At 41.9% G+C, this 17,023-nt stretch overlaps 1 protein-coding gene across 2 annotated transcripts in view; it reads left to right on the top strand.

Moving 5' to 3' along the window:
- Positions 1-17,023, top strand: part of rerg (RAS-like, estrogen-regulated, growth inhibitor) — a 43,570-nt gene that overhangs the window by 9,661 nt on the left and 16,886 nt on the right. The window lies entirely within an intron of this gene.

Genomic DNA, 17,023 nt, shown 5'->3' with positions numbered 1-17,023 from the left:
GTTGGTGTTCAGTGGTCCAGTTTAATTATCTGGTCATTCTCACACTCACTACAACCTTTGTGTATATAACCACTTTTGCAGTATTCTTCAATCCTTCCTCTTGTAATGCAGTATCCAAACACAGGCGCCAAATATTGGAGTTATAAACTGATATAGCTGCCGCATTTCATCTGTTTGGCAAGTTGCTTTTTATTTGTGCTTGTTTGAGCCTCTAAACTCAGACTTAAACTAAGATTAAAGCTAATTTAGTTTCCATTACAGACTTTGTTTGACATTATTTTTCATCTGAGACTTAAGATTCTTTTCAACTGGCACCAAAATGCAGTATACAAATACATCATTTCTGCCTTTTTCAAGGAGTATTACTACCTCAGGTGTGTCATGAGGTATGGTGGATAAATTCTGTTGCAGTATATCGATTTTTGCAGAGTGGCGTCGTGATACTATCAACACCAAAGTATCATGAGTTGCTCTCATCCCCCTCCCCCAGGTCATTTACAGAACATAATGTGTGATTGTACACAGATTTTTACCTTTTTGCAGTATTTGTTTCACTTAAACTTAGCTTTCCTTCAGCAGGATTCACATTGTGTGTGTGTGTGTGTGTGTGTGTGTGTGTGTGTGTGTGTGTGTGTGTGTTTGATCTCCCTAGCTCATTATTTTGTCTGACCCTGACCTTCTCTTTCTAATATTTTCCCTCCATCTTTCAGTCAGTACCTCTCATAACCTCCCCTCTTACTCGCTATGTTTGCATAGTCAACATTACAGTAGGAGGTCACTACTGGTTTGGTTTAAATACTTTCATAATCCCTCCAGAGTATCAGAGGAAACCAGGTCATTATAATTTGGTTTTGGGATTCTTCCCTAAGCTGCCGGAGCGCGACCTCGGCTGTATGTTTTCTGCTGTAACTAACACAATAACACAGACCGTGTGTTTCCGGCCAGCTGCAAATCAAGACAGATTACCTCTGTGCAGAGATCAGCTGTTCAAAAACAGACTTCCCTGTTGAGGAGACCATTAAGATGCCTGAGGAGTTCAACTGAAGTACTGCACTGAAACTGAGGCGTTCGTAACCTTCAGTTGAGAGGAGTTCAGTTGTAAATCGTGGTAGTGCTGACATGCAACATGGAAACTACTTTCCCTGAAGTGAAAATGATAGCCCCGCCCAGCTGTTTTACATTTGATTTAAATAAGTTCAAGCTTTGACAAGTCTGTCAAAGTCTTTTCTGAACTCCATTCAGAAAAGAAGTATTTTAAAAGTTGCCGGCTTGTTGTCTCATGGAAAGATGGTACAAACCAACGTCATACTTTAGTCCCGTTCACATTATTTTTGAAAATCTGTTTATTGCACTTACATCAGAGCTGTAGCTAAGTCGGAAAAATCACTTGTCAAGACAGAAATGTGGGGATTTTGATCATGAAACAGTGACAAGAGACCACAATAAGTCTCCAGCCCCTGAAAGATCGTTTTCATGTGAAAGCTCCACCCGAGGTAATGACAGATCAACCAGCTGGACAGCAAAATGCAAACTGTGAATTCACAAGACAAGCTTTTGCCTCGAACTCATGAATTCAAATGCTAATTGTTACAGCACATTTACAGAAATAACTATTAGGATAAAATGATTACATCCATATCCAGAAGGTCAAAGGTGAACTCAAAGTGATGTTTTAAAGAGCTTCTCTCTGTAACTTACGTAGCCGTCTGACTCCAGTTCTACTTTGAAATATGCTTGATTAGATTATGGTGAAGGCTTCTCGGGCATTGACTCCCAGATTATCTGCTTTAAAAAAAAAAAAAACAGCAACTCTGCGGTTCTCTGACCGTGGTTGAATTTGAGAACTTGTGAGTACAAGTTAAGCTCCTATCGAATTTCACAGCAACAGGGAAACAAGTGAGCACAATCACTGCTGGTGATTTTGAGACACTCAAGCACACAAGGTTTGCTTGAACAACTGAAAAGTTCAGTCGGTGTACTCTTTACTGCTAATACCATAGTTGTGCTGCATCTGATAAGACTGTATTAATCATGCAAGTAATAGAAAACTGTCATACGGCTGGAAGGGCGCAGTTCCTGGGCCAGTGTCCAGTGTACTGGTGTATTTGTGGAATTTCCTGATGTGTCGTGAAATCAAACACCGTCAGAGGCTCCAGTGGCTTTGTGTGGATAACTGCTGCTTCAAAACTTTGATGATTTTTTTCATGATTCAATTGCAATGAATAGATTGAAATAATGTTGTAATAACTACATCACAATACCGATTGTGACTACACATGAATTCATGTTTTGTTATGCCTGTAAAACGGTGCAGTGGTTAGCGCTGTGGCCTCACAGCAAGAAGAAGCTCCAGCACAGGGTCTTTCTGTGTGGAGTCTGCATGTTCTCCCTGTTCCTGCGTGGGTTCTCTCTGGTACTCCGGCTTCCTCCCACAGTACAAAAACATCAAGAGGGGATGAGGTTAATCCAGACTCTAGATTGACTGTAGGTGTGACTGTGAGTGTGAATGGTTGTCTGTCTCTATGTGTTGACCCTGCCATGGACTGGTGACCCGTCCAGGGTGAACCCTGCCTCTCGCCCAAAGGCTGCTGGGATAGGCTCCACCCCCCCCATTAACCTTAACAGGATAAGCAGAAGAAAGTGGATGGATGGATGGATGGATGTCATCCCTTTAAATAAAACAACAACAACAAAAAACAGTCTTTAAATTGCTGGTTTTCTGAATGGAGTTTGGTACGGTGAAGTCAAATTCTGAAGTGATGTCTTTTAAAGTCATCGCCGTGAGGTTTAGCAGGCTTCTGGATCAGAGCACTCTCTACTAAGTTAGAGCGACAAAAGCTTTTCCCTGAACATAAAGTAGTATTCAAGAAATGAGCAAACTAGAAGTATCAAACTAAAAAATGAATGTGCTGTTTTTGTTGTTGTTGTTGTTCTGGGCTACTATGATGCAAATTTGTGGACTCCGTGGGAAAGAAGCTGTTCACCATGTAGAGCTGCTGATTAAAACATAGATAGAACACTTGTATTCTCCTAAAAATCTTAAATTATATGCACTATTCCTTTAAGAGATCCCCAAAAAAGTTATTCATCATCTGGAGGGGGGCCGTGAGTGTTGTCCATCCAACAGATCATTAGGGTGTTGTCTTTAAACCAAGAATGTAAGATTTTTCCACACAGACCAACGCCGAAGTTCCCGACCCTAAATCCCTATGTCACAAACTCCTTGTTCTCTAACTGAAAAGACCTTTCTTCCTTCTGCATACGGGCACCTGATTCTCACATGGGCAGCTGATGCATCCGGTTGCCCGATCCTCTCCTGTCATGCACGTACCACCCTTTTCTCATTTTCGTTCACAAAACCAGGCACACAGCAGGCTTGTTGTTTTTGTTGTCACATCTGAAGCCACATGTACCCCCGGTGATCCCTGCGACAATGAGCGGCTCTCATCTAAACCTAGCCCTTTAGCTGCAGCCCACAGATGCTAATGAATCTCCTCGGCCGGCAAACATGTTCGCTGAGCCCATAAATTAGCCTCCCACTCCATGTACATTGTGGCAGAGAGGAGAAATAATGTTGAGGGAATGCTTTTGTTATTCATAAATGTCTGAACTGCATTTTCACTGATGAAAGTATTAAATGTGCGGCATTTGAAAGCTTGAACGGGTGACTCTTCTGTGCCTCCACTTCAGTTCGTTCCATTCGTCAAATAACATCAAGACAGTTTTAGTTTAGCACGTTAGCAGCTAATGAGATTATCAATGACTTTAGTAAATGCATTCCCCTAAACTTTACCATTCACATAGAAATCTTGAGCTCAAAAACACTTGATATTTCCTGTCCTGCATAACGTCTTTTTGACTCCAGAGCTCAGAACGAGCTAGCCACATATAATCAGCCTGAAGCGAATAGAAGCCCTCTTGACCAGCTACTAACTATAGCGAAACTGTCCAATAATGTGCATCGGTAAACTCTTCAGAGCCTTCACCGTTATAATTCTTGTCCTCTTTTTCCAACAATACACTCGTTAATCACACATACTTTGATGTGAGTCGGAAACAAACATTTGGTTTAGCGCTATCAAGAATGAGGAAGAAGTATTATAGTTTGTTTGTCTGATTATGATGTGCATGCTAAGGGCAGGGCTCGGGTAATCTGATGGTGATGCATTCATTTTCCAGCACCAGTATTTCCATCTCGACCCTGGTCAGCAGTTCATGTTGATCTGATCCTGTTGCCTGTTGTTCTGGTTGGTTGCTTTTATCCTGATAAATCTAGTTTGCCAATCCAACTGCTGTTAAATGGAGAAAAAAAAAAGTGTGTTCTTAATGAAGAGACCTGCCGTGTGTCTTTGCGTTGTTGGGAGATTTGTTATGGTCTGTCCTGGACTCCCGCAGAGCCACCATCACTAATAGGGAGCCATGTATTAACTGGAGTGTGGCTCCTGTGACACTTTAAAGCCGTTTATTGACTGCAGGGAGATAAGCCTTTGCTGGGAAATGAGATACATTGGTCCATTTACTGTGTAAACCCAACTTGGTCCTGAATAAAACTACACACATGCACCTTTGTGATTGTTTAGTTGTGTGTCTCCATTTACACCGGTACAGGTCTTCAAATGGGTCCGGCTGACCACACATGTCACTCCTTAGCCCCTTTTGCTACAAGGTTAGCGCCAGCTATGAATGCAAGATGGATAAACTGTCAAAAAAAACAACAACACAACAACCACCGTTTTCCAAACTGATGTATATTCCTGTTACATTCTTAGTACACCAGCTACTTTTGGAAGAAAAAAAAATCGTTATTGCAGTCTTTAAGTCTCTAACCAAAACTTGTGACCAGAGATGTTACATTGAGAGTTTCAGCTCAAGCTAAATTGGCTAGCATTTCCTTGTTGCTAATGATAAAAGTGGACACCCAAACTTTCTACTGATGGGCTGTCCCCTGTGGAATTGAAGTGGCAAATTGAATGAACTACAGATTTTATCTTTAAACCTATTGTAACGTCTCTTCATCATCACTTTATTTATCATCGATATTGCAGGACATTGTTTTTGGTTTCACAGCCCACAAATTTAGATCCCAACCAGCTTGGGGTCTCGTTTAATTCCTGCTCATGTTTATTTGGTAGGGACGGATGAAGACTCATAGGAATATGGCCCAGCAATTGCACAATGCAAGTATTACAGTATTTTTAGTTACAACTAACTTCTGATGCCCGTCTAAAGAGGGGACTTTAAAACAACAGACACCATGTATATGAAGTAAAAACGGAACACACTCACAGGCTCACAGACTAAAACTTCGTGGCCCATCATTAAATGTTATCAAATTGTATTACACAGCCATTCATACTGGAGCCTGAATCAGAACAAAAAGGAGACTTGATATTTGACTTTCATTATGCCCTCAAGGTGCGTCATAAGAAGCTGATTGTGCGCCAACACTCTCCCAACACAACCATCTGCAAGCCCCAATATAACTATTGTGTTCACATTATTGTTTCTCTTATAAATCAGTGCATATTTGGTTTAAGCTTGTTTATTTTACCTCCTGATTTCATCAACAGTGTGAATAAAATCCGGCTGCAGTAAAAACACACACACACACACACGCAGTGAATGGAGGTGTGTTTTAGTAGATGGTTGGACGTTCTTTTGGGAAACAAATTTTATGGGGTGTGATGCGCCAGGCTTGTAAAACATGTCGTCGCATGGCTCCTCAAGCATCCCGCCGCCTCCTCCTCCTCAGCTTGTCTGATGTCCAGACAGAAGAAGAATAACAAAGGAGTTTGCCAACATGTGTTCGCTTCAGAAAGTCTTCTGCTTACCACCTCTGATGCTTGAAACAGAGCCATGAATCAGCCTCATGTGTTTTCAGACTGGAGTGTGTTGTAAGCAATCGTGTGGGGGGGGCAGGCCAGCCAGAAGAAGGCACCGACGGCCTGAGACGAGATGGATTTTCTTCTCTGTCTTATTTGTTCATCAGCTTTCAGACAAACTGCGTGTGTGTGATTTTTTTGTTGTTGTTGCCGGCATGTAATGATTTAGCGGAGGGCAAAGATAAGCGAGCAAGCATTCCTTCAGTTTGAAAGTAGTCATGATTGCACCACTGCTCAGTTTATTCTTCACATGAAAATGCTCTCATTATATCACATCCGTCACTCTTTACAGCCAGAGATACACTTCCTCTTTTAAAAAAAAAAAAAAGAAAAAAGATTCATATCGTCGGTTCATGGCCTATGAAAAAACAAGTGCATCAAATTCTGTGATATGTTTTGAAAAATGCTAATAGGAGCAGCAATCAGCAATCAGTGTGAGAGAGGACGCAGGTCCTAACAATGCAGGATCAGTGCCTGCAGTGCAACCCATTTTTATCAAACTGGAACTGAGGCCTGCTACTTGCCAGTTAGCCCAGACATCCACAGCTATCCAGTAGTCCAGACACATACCAAACATAAAATAACAAACCACAGTGTAATGTGTGTGGTTTTTTTTTTAAAATATTCAATGTGAAATTGCAATGAAAATAATGCGACTTCATTACTTTTATGTTTCGTTAGATTTGGTTGCATCGCTTAAATTAACTGTGTACAGATTGGCTAGGATAGAAGACGCTGAAGGCTATTCAGTCATACCGTTACACAGGGCAAAATTCTTCAACTTTAAAAGCATTTTGCTAAATTCATGGCATTTCCAACCCTGCTAGCTGTGATTTACTTGAGGACAGACATGTTGATAAAGGGGTCAGGAGGGAGGATAAAGTGTTGATTAGCGAGCTAGCTTGCAATTTTCACCTGACTGAAAAGGTAGCGTTAGAAGCTAACTTAACTCATTCACTGCCATTGACGAGTTCTGCTCGTCAATTGGTTTGTAATGCTGACTGCCATTGAAGAGAATGACGAGCAAATGACGTTTTTCAGTGGGGGCGGTGTAGGAAAGCCTCATCCACCTTCTGTGTGAATATGGTGCTGATCCTAAACTACAAGGCCTACAGATTTGACCAATACACCGTTGGATTCGGGCCTGAGACCCCGCACGGCCTGCCTCAGGCCCTAACACCGCTGCTTGCAGCTTTAATTTGGGCCTGAGCCTGATGGTACTTCAGACGAAGACCCTATTATGCTTGCTCGTTTCTATTTATAACTTTTTTTGTCATTGTAATTTTATACGATGACAATGTCAATGACAATGACATACATTGAGGTGTCAGTAACTTCAAAAAAATATTACTGTTGGTCACTGATCTGCTTGGATTATGTTTCTTTTTACAAAAAGCTTGTTTTCTAGGTTTTTTGGTCAGAAAAAGGTGTTTTTTGGTGAAACCACCCTATGTTCTATTGCCTAGAACTAAAGAATGGAAAAAGGTGGAAATAATTTTTTCTTTCTGATGAAAGAAGAGAATCGAATCTTTCTTTAGGGGGGTTCGGTGTTTACATATTCATAGCACACAATACTCTGTGGGTCTTGAAAATCAATGAAAATTCTCTAAAATGCCTGGCAGCATGAGGTTGGCTCCTCTGAAGGTGGCTGGCAGCCAATAGGTTGAGTGCAACAAACTCTTAGTGAAGCAACATCGTTACAATTAACGTTAGAGAGCATGAACAAGACATCTGTGACATAGTCATCAAAGCAAATGCTAATGTTGGTAACTTTCTATTTCTGTCAGATGTACGTCATCGCGAGGGGGGCAGAAAGGAAGAGGAAATCACTTCTTCGTGCCTAATATGAAACAAAAGTTTAACAATTCTCCGCCGGCAGCAGTGAATTTCATCGATGTGTAACTTTTAAGAATGCATGATTCTACTTTTTTGTCGTTGTTATTCTTTATGCCGATACTTCAACGGACAATTAGGCTGATAACGGTCTTAGTTTTTTCCTCGATTAAAAGTTTGTACGATATTCACATTTTAATCATTCATAATTCAGAATGGTAATGAATTTGAATAAGTAATTTATTGCTTTACGTTTACATTTAGTAAAACCCGTACATTTACTACATCATTGCCGCATCATAAACAATAAACGAGAAAAGAAGACGGTTGAACAAAACAATACAGATTTTTTTTTTCTTAATTACCAACATCTGCCCATATGTGCATCGATGTTCCTGCCTGTTAAAGGAAGGTTTTCGTCACCACTGTTGCAGGATGTGCTTGTTGATGGAGAATTGTTGGGTGTAGATTCATTGAAGGAGTGTGGTGCTGGACCTGCTCTACCTGTAAAGTGTCATGAGAGAACTTTTGTTGTGATTTGGCGAATACAAACAAAATTGACTTGTCTTGACTTGACAAGTCTCCTGAACTTATGTCCGTTTTACACAGAGCATGACTGTTGTTTTCTTTTCACAAATTTAGGAGCAGAAATTTAATAGCATGTCAGAATGTGTCTGACGGTGGCATGCTGGGAGCAGATGATAACGGCTACTGAAAAGATGGCACAACTAACCATTAACGCTGCGCTGAGCTCGCTGCACCCAGAATCAACTTCCCGTGAAGAAAAATGAAAGTCCTGCAATGTTATTGACAGGATTTTGCACCCATCAGGCCCTCAGCTCGTAGCTCCTCGCTCGGCACAGCCAAGCAATTAACAGGACTGTAGGGGACAGCTGCTCATTCTGCTGCAGGAGTTTCCACGCACATCTTTTATTCTCTTTTATTCTCATTCTGAGAAGTCGGTTGTTTGACTCTCCTGATTACAGTCTTACATCTCAGCCGCGTCTCACTGAATGCATCGAGCAGCACAATCAGGTAAACTTGACTCTCTTAGATAAGCGGTCTGGAGCCGCTTGCTGCTCAGGACATTAAGTGACTCTTATGTACATTTATGAGTTACATAAGACCTTTAATAAACTTTATATCATTGTACTTCATGATGGATGTATTTGTACCATTTGTGAACTTTGCTGCTGTTGCGGTGAAAAGTCAAGAGGTTTCCTGGCAACAGCAAGCGGATACACTAAGAACACTATACTTGTGAAGCTCGACAGGATTCCTGTGGGAAATGTATTGTGTTGCGGGGACGAGGGAACAGAAATGAAACAAAAGCACAGAGATTTTCTTTTTTTTTACTGCAGGGAAGCTCTGGATGGGTGTGACAGTGGGAAAATGTTTTGATGATATACTTTCAGGATGGAAAACGGGCAAGATGGAGGGTTGCTGAAGCGAGACGCAGACATGCAGTGAAACCTTTCAGTCGGATCCAAGTATTTGACCCGACGTTGGGTAGTTTGAAGCAGCAGATTATCTATCTTCATGAATTATCTGCAAGATAATTCATGAAGTGGCCATGAACCGTGATCGCTGGAGTTGGATTTAACATCCTCCTTTTGTGGGGGACAAATGAATTCAACTACATCACACCTGGTTACTTGTTTCCATGGTGACGACACAATATCCGTTGAAATTATGTTCCAACATCATGGATGCAAGATAAAGGCAATGCATTGTGAAGAAGCTGTGGTTATTTTCCTTATTTCTGTGACTCTGGGTTGATTTGTGGGTTGTTGTTGTTGGGTGGGGAGATGCTTCGGTACCTGCCGGGCCAGACACCATCCCAAGCTCACTGCCTGCGTGTTGACAGGCGCTAACTTCATTAAAACTGCTCAGTCTAATACATTCATTTTTTCATTGACTTCTTTACAATCTGGTTTCTTGTACCACCCAACGGCCATTAAACAGAATTAAGTCCATTCTGCGTTGCTGTTCTGCCCGCTCTCTGGTGCGATAGAGCTGAGGACCATGGAGGAGAAATCTAATGGACATTCAGAGGCTTCTTCCAAAAAAAAAATCCTCGACTGTCACTGACCCCTGGAACTCCCTGGGATGACCCTGAATTTGTCTCTTAGCCAGTAGAAATCATTCGTCCATCCAGATGTTACAAAATAAAGTTTTTCAGCAAATTTAGCTATTAGAATCTTTGGATCTGAATCCCTAAACTGCATCAGTTAACTGCATCAGTTAACAGCCTAAGGTTAAGGGAGCCTTTTGTGGACAGCAAGAAGATGAAACAGAGTCCTTCATTATCGGCGAGCAGCCCTGCCAGTTTTGTAGATGATCATGAAGCCTGAATTCCCTCGGCGTGCCAGCACTCTGCTCCTCCTTCATCTTCTCCTGAATGCATTATCTTCTGCCCAGAGCTTCCTTTTGTCCTCAGGAAGGAACAGGGTGTCTCTGCCATTCACTGCTGCAGCTCTCTTAAGACCATCTGCCTGCTCTAAAGCCCACCCCCCCCCCCCCCCCAAACTCCCCAGGTTTCACCTGGCACTCCTTCACTCACACTCGTATAACTCACGTTAAGTTTTGCTAAAAAAAAAAAAAAAAAAATTTAAAAAACAGGATATATTTGTAGAGTGAAGTTCCTGGTAGCAAATGTTCTCTGCCTTCAGTTGGAATAAATTAATAAATCAGAAAATGACTCCACTGTGGAAGACGCACATAAAGGGAGCTGATTGTATCACAGGAAGGTGGGCTTCTGGAGTGGTCGTGATTATGTCTTCTCTTGTTTATTTTTAGAGCACACCTCCTCAGCTTTCACATTTTATCCGCTCTCTCTCCTCTATGTGATGTCCTCGACCACCATGTGAGTCATCGGCGGTTATTTCCCTCTCTGCTTTTAACACAATGCTCTCTGGAGATTAGCTTTGCTTTTTAATTCTTCATAACAGATCTCTTGGGTACTTTATTTTCAGCTTCTGTCGGTTATTAGCTAAGGTTGGAAGTTTAATATTCAGAACCATCTTCAGTGGTATTTGATTTATTCACTTCTGTTCCTACCCTTGTTAAAGCCTTATAATAGATTATGTAATATTTCCTTGATAATATTAAGGGAGTTAAGAAAGTTGGAGAAAAATACATCTCTTTCCATCTCACATCTCAATGTTGTCATTATATATTTATTACTTATTGACACGCACATTTTATGCCGTCATAGTAGGGATAAAGTCAATGGCTGATTCTGCTCATGGTCTCATCAATGAATAACTAATTTTATGTAACTAGAAAGCCCTTAGAGAGCTCGTACCTTTGGAAAGGGGAACTTTTGGCCCCTGCTCGGGCTCTAAGCCGCAAGCAGTGAAAAGCGGGCCCTGCTCCCTTCACAGGGTGTGTCCATTCTTTAGCGTGACAGCGAGGAGAAACTTGACATTGGGATTTTTCATGAAGGAGCTGACGAATGTGTTCAGTTCTGACTGCTGGCTAGCTGTTAGCTGTGCAACATGAACCCAGTCACCTTGAGTGGCGATCAGGTGCGTTGCCCACAAGACATTTGGGGAGACGAGCATATGACGGGATGCAAATTCTGCCGGCTCATTTTGAATGGTGTGAGTTATCAAAACAAACCATCCATTATCCGCCTGCAAAACCCACGTTGTTTCTGACCAGTGAGCAGCCGACAGCTCTCACGTGGCTTTGGTTGATACTTTTAGGTGCACTTGACTGTCACCTGTATGATAATGCACTCCTGCAAGAGGGAAACTCACAGTCTGCCGACTCATAAACTGATTTGGACCAGATCAAACGAATTAGAAGTGTGAAAACGCCATAACTTGCATGTTTTTTCCATCAGATTTAATTCCAGTAGCCATTAGGTGGTGCTGTGACCTCAGTTCTGCTTGAAAATGTCATGAATGTCTGCCTATTAACGTGTGTAACGGTTAATCGAAGTAAGTTAAATTAGACTGCACTGAATTACAGAACACGAATACATGCGTCTGCACATCACAAGTCTTATATTCAGTGACAAGGAACAGATCTCACCTGAATGCAAATTCCCAATCTAGATCCCAGACCCAGTTACAGAAGGAAATGAAGCTGAAAAACTGGTTGTACCAATATTATCCATCCGTCCATCCATTTTCTACCTCTTATCCTGTTAAGGGTCATGGGGGGGTGGAGCCTCTCCCAGCAGCCTTCAGGCAAGAGGCAGGGTTCACCCTGGACGGGTCGCCAGTCCATCGCAGGGCCAACACATAGAGACAGACAACCATTCACACTCACAGTCACGCCTACGGTCAATTTAGAGTATCAATCAGCCTCGTCTCCTCTTGATGTCTTTGGACTGTGGGAGGAAGCTGGAGTACCAGAGAGAACCCAGCAGGAACAGGGAGAACATGGAGACTCACACAGAAAGATCCCATGCCTGAGCTGGGGCTCGAACCTGGAACCTTCTTGCTGTGAGGCAACAGTGCTGACCACTGCACCACCGTGCAGCCCCCAATAACATACAACAGTCTATTATTGTCTGGTGGCAAACATGTTGGCTGAAAGGATGGGTAAACACAGGCCGCCGTGTGGTTCCTGTTTCCTACCAATACACAGCAGTGGTTTCTTTATATTATTATGAACAGACTTGATCTTTTTTATCCCCGGACAACAACCTTTCCCTAAACTTAAACAAGTCATTTTGTACTTCTAAATTACATTTGGAGGGCAGCTAAATTAAATACAGGAAGGCCGTCATATATTTCTGACTCGACGTGTAGTTTGAAGGATCTTTGTTGTCACAGGCGAAGACATTTTGTAAGATACAAAGGAAGATTCTCTCTCTCTCTCTCTCTCTCTCTCTCTCTCTCTCTCTCTCTCTCTATATATATATATATATATATATATATATATATATATACAGTATATATTTTATGCAATGGGAAAACACTTGACTAATGTTCAGTTCTCCAGAGGCAGAAAACTATTGACCTTTTTACTGTTGCAAAAGACTGAAAAATATTTTTTCTCTTTTGGATGCAAAATAACATTCAAGGCTGTCAATGTTCTCAGTGAGTCCTTGTACAGTGAGTCCTTGTACAGTAAGTCCTTGTACAGTAAGTCCTTGTACAGTAAGTCCTTGTACAGTGAGTCCTTGTACAGTGAGTCCTCACAAGCTGCAGTGTGCTGCGGTATGGTATTGGAGCTGTAATGAAGCAAGATGGCAGCCCCAGTGGTACGTCATTGTCAGTTGCTCCTCTCACCCGGCGTGAAGTTTATGTTTGTCATCTGTGACTCTGGAAGGTGTGGTTGCCATAACACCTCAGCCCGTATCTGCCTTACAAATGGTTCTTGATGAAAGCTGCTGTGGTGCTATTGTGAGAACCAGGATGGATGTGATGCCCTTTTGTCCTTTGCATCTTCAGACACGGGACATGAAAGCTTCCCCGGAGTCCCATTTACAGAGCCGCAGACCCCCGAGGAGGGTAACTGTGGCTCCCACTGCCATTGTGTGCTCACAGAGCTGCTCTAAATTGGAGTGGAGGGGAGTTTTACCGTCATTCAAAGTGAACTGGACACCTCAAACAAAGAGACATTCATCTTCTTGGTGTGAAGAAAAGTGGACTGTAACCAAAGGTGTACTGAGAAGTCAAAGCATAAGGCAGAGTATGTCTGAACCCTTAAAAACACACTGGGACCGTCCACCACAAATGGAGCTCATTCTATTGAAGTTCTGTCACAATAAATGGCGCCAAGGAAGCGTAGTGGCCTATTGGGAAGTCGGGGGCTGCTGGTTCGATTCCCCGTATCCATCTGGGTTGGGCATTTGTACAGATATATTTGACCATGGCTGCAGCAGGGAGATGGGATGGAGGTATGTGTCCTGGTTGATGCACAGCGCCTCCTCTGGTTAGTCAGAGGATGCGTTCGTGCGTGGTGCTTCCCAGATCAGCAAAGCCGGAGAAACGATGATGAGGACAGCTTGAGAGTGACTTGGCAGTGTACAATGTACAAAACAACAGGGATAAAAGGAAGAAAAATCTAGAGGCGCTCTTGACTCAGACTGCTGTTTTTTTCCAAGACAGTTCGTCAAGCGCAAAATGTTATGAACCACAAGGGGTTGGCAGTATTAGCCAATATTTCTACCTCTTCAGATATATCATAGCCACCGAAATGTCTCTGCTAAAAACCCAGCACATCGAACGTGTTCTCCCAGCTGGGCACTTTGATAAGCACCCCGACATTTTTTATTTAGCTGAAAAAGATGAACTTAGTGGACAAAGGAACCTGCGGCTACTGGGGTTTGAGATCTAACCCTTTAAATATACCCAACTTTCATTACTCGTACACATTTAGCTTTGCCCCGTGAATGATAGCAAGTCATCGCTCACCTTGATCTTACAGAAACGAATGTGCATGTGCTACTGAGCCACATGTAATATGCACATGGACATGCGCGAGACTCCTTTGCAGCTTGACCAACGCATTTTAGCTGGAATTTTCATCAAAGGCGGCCTGGTTGGGAGACATGCAGGGAAAACACAGCTTTAAACAGATTAAGGAATGATTTAGTACATGAAGTTCTTTACTGGCCAGCCGCTATGTAAAGTATCAAAAGGGCAAGTATTTATTTCCTTGATGGTGAAACTGCCACTCTGGTTGACCAAATACCGATCAAGTTAACAAAGCAATTCAACTTTTTTTTTGTACCAACTCTTTTTCCATTTCCAGGCATTTATGTTATTATATCTCCCCCGCAGTCAAACATAGTTATTATGTTTCAGATGGAGCTTCATTGGAAATAATTGTATTAGTTAACCTCAGTGGACCTCAGCATACTTATTGAATAAAAGTGAGGCCCCATAGGGCTGCTCTGTGATTGGTCAGCCAACTCAAATGAAGTGAAACCTCAATGTTGAAAACTAATGTGATTTTATGAATTGGAGTAATAGAGCCGAGCAGCACCAAGGACAAACCTGATGCACTCTCTTGGCTGTTGTGTAGAACAGCTGAATTTGCTTCAAACACAACATAAAGTTGATATTTCACTCATGCAAGCAAAAAATGTACAAGGAACTACAAAACAGCATTAGCATTCATGCTAATCATGTGGTGTTCTGGCTACCTAATGAAGGGGAAGTTATATTTACTTGCGTTTTTGCTCCGTTTTGGGCTCCAGACACAAAAATCTGCCAGCTGCTTGAATTGTGAGCCTGTTGTTTGGAAGGCTATTCTCCTTTTTTTCCTTTCTTCCTGAAACGGCTGCCTGCTGCTGCTGCTGCTGCTGCTTAAAACAGGGTTAATGAGAGTGGTCATTGTAAAACAAAGAAGTAAAGTTTGGGGTTGGAAAACCAAAACAAAGACGTTAAAATGGGTTTTGTGTTAATTTGACGAGGGTCTGAGTGTCCAGCAGTGTCCAGCAGTGTCACAGTCTTAAAATGATTTCATTTTTCACTGTATATCTATGTGTTTGTGTCTATTTTACCAAACTCAACTGCAGCAAATCCCTCTGGATTCGAATTTTATGGAGGAAATAGCTGAAGTGAGTAAACGCTGTTACAATTATAGTGTATAATTGCTCTTTGCTTTATTATGAGAACTCAGCTTGAGGTAGCAACACTGATCCCCCCCAAAATTTGCAGTATACACAAGAGGTTGCTGGTGCTGACGTAAAGAGAGATGTGTTCAAGACAGCACTTCTGCTCTATGGTGCTCTGAAGATTTTATATATGTTGACTCCTTACGACTGCTCAATTCGTCATTTATTCCAGGAAGGGATGTCTGACGAATATTTGTCGACTAATTGGGGAACAAAAGACACTGACGCATTCATGTGAAACCCTCGGAGCTCATTGGAAACACGTCGTACCTACTGTTTACAAGTGATGAATTACCCCTGTGCTAATGGCTAATTAAACATGGCAGAAAAAGGAAACTGCGCCTCTTATTCTCACAGGAGCAGTAGCACTGATTATGCCCCACAACTCATTAATTTAAATGATCTATAATAACCAGGAATTTGCAAAGCTTCGTCTCTAATGAGCCAACAGACATGAAAAGTAAAGAGCCATGTGATGCTAGTTTTCCAACTATAATTTGGAGAACAGATTGATGAGGAGATCTCAAAATATGATTGGTTTTGTATTTTTCTTATGGATATTTGTTCCCAAACAACATGGTTTACTCTCAAAAGCAGCGTGACACTTTTCCTTTAAAACTATCATCTGAATAATATCTGGTAATGTAGCTAAGCAGTGTGGAGGGAAATGACTCACAACCACATAAAGCTAAACTCTCTAATTTACCACCAGTTGGCAGCAGTTTTACGAGCAAATTTCATTTTTTGTAAACAGTATGTTCATGAGAGGTAGACAAAGCTAGGGTTCTATTTTTGCAAGATTATGGATTTTATAAACATACGCGAAAACCCTCTCATTTAATAGATTTAATCTACTGTTTGCTTGCTAATTAAGCGCACGTGAGCTCATTTAATTGGTTGAAAAGCTGTCATCAACGATAACATAAGTGGACATAGCTGGCTAGGATGGTGAATTTTTGAAGTTTCAAGTTTGGCATTGATTATCCAGATTTTTTCTGAAGAGATTTTGGGGCCCAGTTGTGACCATCTATGGACAAAGGGTGCTCTTTCTGATTCAGCGCAGCAATGGTAGCGACTTGTTGGTCACTTGGTTAGCGAACCCTTAACCCTGAAGAAAGGTCAATTTTTAGGTATTTTTCGATCACCACATTGTTGAGTGATTCAGTGCTGCCGAAATGTTCTTTTCCCTTGCTCCTTCAGTACTTTTGATAAACCTTTAATGGGTGCTGAAAGCATTTTCTTTTTTTTTTTCTTTTCTTTTTTTTCCAAGTGGCCCAGACAGTGATGCCATCATTCATGTTTCTGACATGACATGTTCACTGCTGCCTTGTGTGTTGCTCATTTTAGACTTCCCACATCTCTCATGGGCTTTTGGGTAAATCCTACATGAACAGAGCCTGATTGGGAGCCGTAATCTGATCTTGAAAGGGACAGAGATGTCTAAGTTGATCTCATTTATATTTGGCTGCACAGACAGACTGAATATTTCACTCGCGACCAAGAAACTCCCAACAGTGCATATTCCCTGAGAGTGAAAAATACTATAGCCGTATATCCAGGCACTTTCAAAGAGGCTCAGTGGTGGTTGGGGATGCAGACAGGCCCCAGGGAAAGGTGGGTGGTGAAAGGAACTCTGGGAAAGCTCTCAGACTGGGAACAGTGGTCTGACCCCCTGTTCAGGAAGTGGTTTGGGTGCCTTTGTAGATTATTTGTCTGCCTGTTT

Source organism: Aulostomus chinensis, chromosome 4 (genome assembly GCF_037954235.1).
Source record: "Aulostomus chinensis isolate RoL2024-O1b breed Wild chromosome 4, RoL_Achi_v1.0, whole genome shotgun sequence".
Lineage (NCBI taxonomy): Eukaryota > Metazoa > Chordata > Actinopteri > Syngnathiformes > Aulostomidae > Aulostomus > Aulostomus chinensis.
Note: the sequence above shows the minus strand (reverse complement) of the source record. Positions and strands in the feature narration are given on the sequence as shown.